The sequence below is a fragment of the Polypterus senegalus genome, chromosome 15, assembly GCF_016835505.1.
Source record: "Polypterus senegalus isolate Bchr_013 chromosome 15, ASM1683550v1, whole genome shotgun sequence".
Lineage (NCBI taxonomy): Eukaryota > Metazoa > Chordata > Cladistia > Polypteriformes > Polypteridae > Polypterus > Polypterus senegalus.
The window spans coordinates 131,258,497-131,266,035 of record NC_053168.1 but is presented as its reverse complement, the minus strand read 5'-3'; positions in this window follow the sequence as shown (position 1 = coordinate 131,266,035).

Genomic DNA, 7,539 nt, shown 5'->3' with positions numbered 1-7,539 from the left:
TCACTGACGCTTTGATTTTTTTTTGCAATTTCTCTAAATGAAAGGCCTATATTCATAAGGGTAATCATGCTCATTTTCTTGACATTATCACTGGAATATTGTCCAAGTCGTACTTCATAGGGTGTAATAACCCAGGTTGTTCCAACTCTGCTTTAAGAATGACAGAGATTTTTTAAGTAATCAGCATAAGTCGGAACACCTGTGCAAATTAGTTTGCTTCAACTTTCAAGGCTTCATTTACTTTAATTGCTGCAGAACATTTGAAGGTTGTAACCTATTAGTTGTTCCCTGAAGATAGCGCATTTGTAATATTCTGATATTTCTTTTTTTTCAGTTTTTGCTAACCTAAACTTTAAATTTAAATCTCTGGCAGTATACTGCTTACCTTTTCAACATTTTAGGTCATACATTGCATTTCAACTGATTAGATAGATAGATAGATAGATAGATAGATAGATAGATAGATAGATAGATAGATAGATAGATAGATAGATAGATAGATAGATAGATAGATAGACAGACTAGGGGGCAAATGCTTGCTTCACTCACCCAATCCCAGGCCTAATACGTGCCAGCCAATTCGCATCTCTGCTACTCACGTTGTGAAGGGGATGGGGGCTGAATGCACGCTAAGGAAATGCAGACGGATCAGCTGCGGTCTTGCTGCTGGTGAGTTGCATGTTCTGCTTGTCATGCTGTACATCAAACATTTAAAAGCCTGTAGAGCAGCTGTCCTATTGTCTCACTGCCTTGTCTCGCAGGACGTTGAAGTGTCTTCCAAGAAGATCACGTCTCGACCCAAGATTTTTTTATTATAATAGATAGATAGATAGATAGATAGATAGATAGATAGATAGATAGATAGATAGATAGATAGATAGATAGATAGATAGATAGATAGATACTTTATTAATCCCCAAGGGGAAATTCACATACTCCAGCAGCAGCATACTGATAAAAACAATATTAATTAAAGGGTGGTAAAAATGCAGTGCAAGTTAAACAATGCAGGTATAACAGACAATATCATTATATAATGTTAATGTTTACCCCCAAATCCCCCCGGTGGAATTGAAGAGTCACATAGTGTGGGAGAGGAACGATCTCCTCAGTCTGTCAGTGGAGCAGGACGGTGACAGCAGTCTGTCGCTTAAGCTGCTCCTCTGTGTGGAGATGATCCTGTTCAGTAGATGCAGTTAATTCTCCATGATTGACAGGAGTCTGCTCAGCGCCTGCCGCTCTGCCACAGATGTCAAACTGTCCAGCTCTGTGCCTACAATAGAGCCTGCCTTCCTTACCAGTTTGTCCAGGCATGAGGCGTCCTCCTTTTTTATGCTGCCTTCCCAGCACACCACCGCATAGAAGAGGTCGCTCGCCACAGACGTCTGATAGAACATCTGTAGCATCTTATTGCAGATGTTGAAGGACGCCAGCCTTCTAAGAAAGTATAGTCGGTTCTGTCCTCTCTTGCATAGAGCATCAGTATTGGCAGTCCAGTTTATCATCCAGCTGCACTCCCAGGTATTTATAGTATATATATATATATATAATTTAAATTTTAAGTAAAACTGGAACAGCTGATGTGCTCTCAAACCTTTGACTGGTTGAGCATATATATTTGTACAACATCATCCACATAAAGCAACAACTGGACACCCTCACATCTGCACCCTAATATCCTTTCCATAAAAACCACACACAGTAGTAGTGACAATAAACAGCCTTAAAGGAATCTGACACCCACAGTGAATGAATTTGACTTAACACCACGCATTCGGACACAACGCTCACTGCATTCATACAGGGAATGAATAGCACACTAGAGTGACTCCATATTCCTGTACAGTGGCACCTTCCACAAAACACGTTGAGGGACATCGTTATATGCCTTTTCTGAATCTACAAAACACATGTAGACTGGGTCATCATACTTCCATGCACTCTGCAGCATTCTTTTGTTTTAAGGAATGGTAATGATTACCAATGAATACCACTATACAACTATTCCCAGACAGTCCAACTGCATGCTTTTTAGATTCTAAAATGTTATCAGAGAAGATGAAGGGGTCTTTTTCTGTCTCACTTTATTGCACTTATGATAGTCTTTTAGATCTGATTAGTGAACACACAGACCAACAATCCTAAAATAAAGGTGGTTCTTATACAGACAGCTCAACATTGTTTTCACTATAAAAAGCTGCAATTTCACTGTGATCACATTGGTGATGTAACATTCCAAAGCAGTGCTTGTTTATTATCAGGCATTTCTCTCTTATTCTCATTCATGCATTCTGCATTATGTCTTGCATACCTCTGAGCATTTACGTCTGCCTGCTGTTCAGCTCCTCTATCTTAAGCACTTTCTGTGAAGTGCATGATGCTTATGTGTGATGTTCATTTTCCTTCTTCCTATTATGGAGTTCCTCATTACCTTCGATGACCAATAAACATAATACTTACACTTGATTTTGAATGCTTAACACAAATCATATTATGTGATAACACAAATCATATTATTTGTTTGGTTCTTTATTTCACCTTATACAATTTCTTGTATTAGGAATTTGTTAGTTTTTGCATACCCCGCAGGGTCAGCCATTGTACAGAGCCCCTGGAGCAATTACAGGTTAAGGGTCTTGCTCAAGGGCCCAGCAGAGTAGGATCTCTTTTGGCAGTGACGGGGATTCGAACCGGCAACCTTCAGGATACCAGCACAGATTCTTAGCCTCAGAGCCACCACTCTGCCCTTATTATGTAAAATCATCTACTGTTAAATTCTGCTCCATACTTGTAAAATTTGTATTTTTATACTGTATTGAGGATTTGTTCTGTTTTGTGTATTGTATTGACCCCCTTCTTTTTGACACCCACTGCACACCCAACCTACCGGGAAAGGGGTCTTTCTTTGAACTGCCTTTCCCAAGGTTTCTTCCATTTTTTCCTTGCAAGGGTTTTTTTATTGGGAGTTTTTCCTTGTTCTCTTAGAGAGTCAAGGCTGGGTGGCTGTCAAGAGGCAGGGCCTGTTAAAGCCCATTGCAGCACTTCTTGTGTGATTTGGGGCTATACAAAAATACATTCTTTTATATTGTATAAATGCCACGTTTCTTGAGAGATTATCAAAAGATGGGCATAGGGAACATGCTTTTATTACAATAAATGTTTCAGCCCACAAGTAAAATGGCCACCAGGTTGCCATGCCCTAAAACGTTTTGAATTTCCAGCACATATCAGGTAGTATTCAGAATTACTTCTTGCTTGCCTGTGTGTCTCAGCATCTTGGCTACTTACTCTTTCTCCGTCTTTGTCACCTAATTGCCTTCTGTGATGCACTTGACATTCAGCAGATGACGCCACTCCTTATTCTTCTTCTTCCTCTTTTGGTTTTCTTCATCACATAATCAGTTTCTGTGACCTGCTTACCACCAGTAAAGTAGACACGAGGTTGCAATGCCCCATATATTTTTGAATTTCCATAACAATTCAGGCTATATTCAGGATCATTTCTTCCTTGCCTTTGTGTTTCAGCATCTTTTACACACCTGAACACCATCAAAACCAAGGAGCTGGTGGTGGATTTTAGGAGGACCAGGCCCCTCATGGACGTCGTGATCATAAGAGGTGACTGTGTGCAGAGGGTGCAGACCTATAAATACCTGGGAGTGCAGCTGGATGATAAATTGGACTGGACTGCCAATACTGATGCTCTGTGCAAGAGAGGACAGAGCGGACTATACTTCCTTAGAAGGCTGGCGTCCTTCAACATCTACAATAAGATTTTGCAGATGTTCTATCAAACGGTTGTGGCGAGCGCCCTCTTCTACGTGGTGGTGTGCTGGGGAGGCAGCATAAAGAAGAGGGACGCCTCATACCTGGCCATACTGGTGAGGAAGGCAGGCTCTTTTGTAGGCATGGAGCTGGACAGTTTGACATCTGTGGCAGAGCGACGTGCGCTGAGCAGGCTCCTGTCAATCATGGAGAATCCACTGCATCCACTGAACAGGATCATCTCCAGGCAGAGGAGCAGCTTCAGCGACAGACTGCCGTCACCGTCCTGCTCCACTGACAGACTGAGGAGACCCACACCATGCGACTCTTCAATTCCACCCAGGGGGGTAAATGTTAAACGTTAACATTATACAAAGTTATTGTTTGTTTTACCTGCATTTTTATCACTCTTTAATTTAATATTGTTTTTATTGTTTTTTATCAGTATGCTGCTGCTGGAGTATGTGAATTTCCCCTTGGGATTAATAAAGTATCTATCTATCTTATCTGCTTAGTTTTTCTCAGTCTTTGTCATTTCATCACCTTCTGTGATGTCCTTGACATTCAGCAGATGGCGCCACTCTCTTTTCCTATTACTGTTTTCTTCATCACACACATAATTGGCTTCTGTGATTAGCTTGACACTCAGCAGATGTCACTGCCCTTCTTTTTCTTTCTGCCATGTCATTTTTTTGATCACTTTACCATGACAAACACTTCAGCACAGATCACTTTGCCAAGTTTGCTGCTACATTAGATTTTTTTTGTATTTCCACAATGTATCAGGTCAAAGGCTTTTGATTAAGACCAGAATCAAGATTCTAGCCCCAGCAGTTTGCAAGTGTTTGTGCGAGAGATGGACTGACCTTAGTATATTATACAGTACATACAATTTAGAAGCCTGGTACCCCACTTCTTGAAAGGCATTTATATACATTATACATGCTGTGAATGAGAGAGGGTGCTTGTAAGCCACCTTGGTACTCAAAAAATGTTTAGGAAGTTAAAGAAATAAATGGTGTGTTTATGATAAGAATAAAGCACAGAAAGGAGGGATAGCTACAATAAGTAATACAGTACACAAAAAAAATAACCCATTTAATGATAATCATTTTTAAACATGATTTGTACTCCTTCTTCTGTCATTCTTAAGCCAAGTAGTTTAATTTTACTTTTTTTCTTTGATTGTATTTTTTTTTTTATTAAGATCATTGATTATATTTTACGTTACATTCGGAATATTGTATTGTCTATTTTTTATGTTTTGCATATTTAATTATGTGCCCTGTGCATATAAAAAAAAAGGCATCAGGGAGTGCGGCCACCATGACATACTGCCGATGGACCATCCTCTGCTGCTTATTTAAGTCCAGGCAGTTGATCAGGTCCTGTAGATCAGCATTAAGTGTTTGGGAAGTAATTTTCTGATTTTTGACTTTCCCCTGCTGTTTTTTGATTTTTAATTGCTGCATTGTGGACTTACAGTACCTTGTTTGTTTCCAGGTTGCCTTTTATGAACACCTTTGGTCGACCCTTTCTAACATTTCCATCCATCCATTATCCAACCCATTATATCCTAACTACAGGGTCACGGGGGTCTGCTGGAGCCAATCCCAGCCAACACAGGGCACAAGGCAGGAAACAAACCCCAGGCAGGGCACACACACACACCCACACTCCAAGCACACACTAGGGACAATTTAGAATCGCCAATGCACCTAACCTGCAATCTCTGGACTGTGGGAGGAAACCCACGCAGACACAGGGAGAACAGGCAAACTCCACACAGGGATGACCCGGGAAGTGAACCCGGGTCTCCTAACTGCGAGACAGCAGCGCTACCCACTGGGAACAAATTTGTATACCTGTGCCAAGTCCAAAAAATGCCCCCTGGGGGCACCTCCCTAATAAACTGCAGTTCCTCAAAGGGAAATATTTGGGACCGAAACATAATCTTTAGTCTTCCCCTTGTACAAACAGAGATTCTGTGCAAAATTTAGCCAAGACAGGTTCAACAGTGTGAGTCTGCATATTGGCCAAACACACATTCAGCTTTATATATTAGATACAATATATGATTGCTGGCTGTTCAGTTTAATACTCTGACCACACCCAAAGTGTGTCATTTATTCTTCACCTTGTGAAATCTAATACAAAGTCCACCAGACACATTTGTCACATATCTTAGAATGAATTAACAGCACGAACTGGGTTGCCATCACTTAAACAGTATGGGTATATAGTATTGCCTTAAATAATAAAACTACCTTATCTCTCTGTTGATGAAATATCTCAGTTCTCCAAAGATTCTAGCTTTACAGTCCCATTGAGCAAAGACTCTGAACCTTTAGATAACCTCCTTTAGTATTAGACCAGCCTTGACTTATTAAAAAATGACACATTACTGAACTCAGTACCGTATCAATAGTGAAACACAAAGGTACGCCTAATGAAAAAAAACAAGTCAAGTTGATTACAGTAGCCAAGAAGATTGACATAGGTTCAGCAAGTCGACACGTATTGTCTTTGTGAAGTGCATGAAGTTTAATAAAGTGTACCTAACCTTTAGTTTACAAGGAAACTGTATGTTTGTAAGCCTGCCCAAAGCACTCATTGATGGCAGAAAAAAGAGTGAAGAACACTAGAGAAATGTCACTCACCAATAATATTAAATAAAACATCTCACCTACTCTCAGTGCCGGTGCTCGGTTATTTTGCGCCCTAAGGAAAGGTTTTTAGTGCACCAACTGACTGTTCGGTAGCAAACCCGGAACCTCAAGATGATGTGCACGCTAGACAAATGCCTAATTCACCTTAATGGTGACACTGGCCCAGCCTTCTCTTTGAACAAAATTTTAAAAATACTATTATTTTATTCTCAAAATAGCAAGTACATTAATTAAAAATTCCTTAATATTAAACACATTTTTTTTCTTACATTAAAGGCATTAAAAGGATCTATATATATAATTCACTAAGGCAAGACAACCATGGAAAGCACGCCGGAAGGGACGTGGATTCACTAAGCCACCGACAAGTGAGACACCTATGGCGCACGCAGGAAGGAGCCACGCCCACCAACTCCAAGACCATTGGCTACGACGACAACTCGCAGAGTCACGCCCACCAACTCAGACGCGACAACACAGAAAAAATGGCGTCATTTATATTCGCCTGTCGTAGAGGCCACATGCAGTGCAGGTGAGGTTAATGTCATGTGAATGTCATGCACCTCTGAGCTACGTTGACTGTTCATAGAGGCATGTTTCTCACGGAGGTCAATCGCCATATGCAGCGTGTGAAACGGTTTGCGAGGGGTATCCCATGGGATCCTTAAAACAATCCTTTACAACTGAGGTTAAAACACAATGAAGTAAGCAGTCTTTAAAAACCGAGTTTTCGGTTACGACACACGGCCGCGTGCACCATAGCAAACTGTTTTACACGCTACATACAGCAATTCGCATCCGCGACAAACATGCGTCTTCTTAGATGCTCCTGCAGGAACACGGAAGACGTTTTCCTGCCCACCAACACTCCTTTTTCACCGGCTGACGTCTACCCTTGCTCTCTAGGCATTCACACTGCCTGCCCATTTGCCCGGATGCAAAATCTCACCAACTACCCAGTTAGTCTCTTTTATCTGTGCTAAGAGTCCACATGCACGTTTCATCCACGCGCCGTTTGTTATGCCGTGGGTTCACTATTGTGTTGTATTTTGCTCTCTCCAGAGTTCCATCTTTTCATTCACTTACGGTTGTATTCTCACACCAA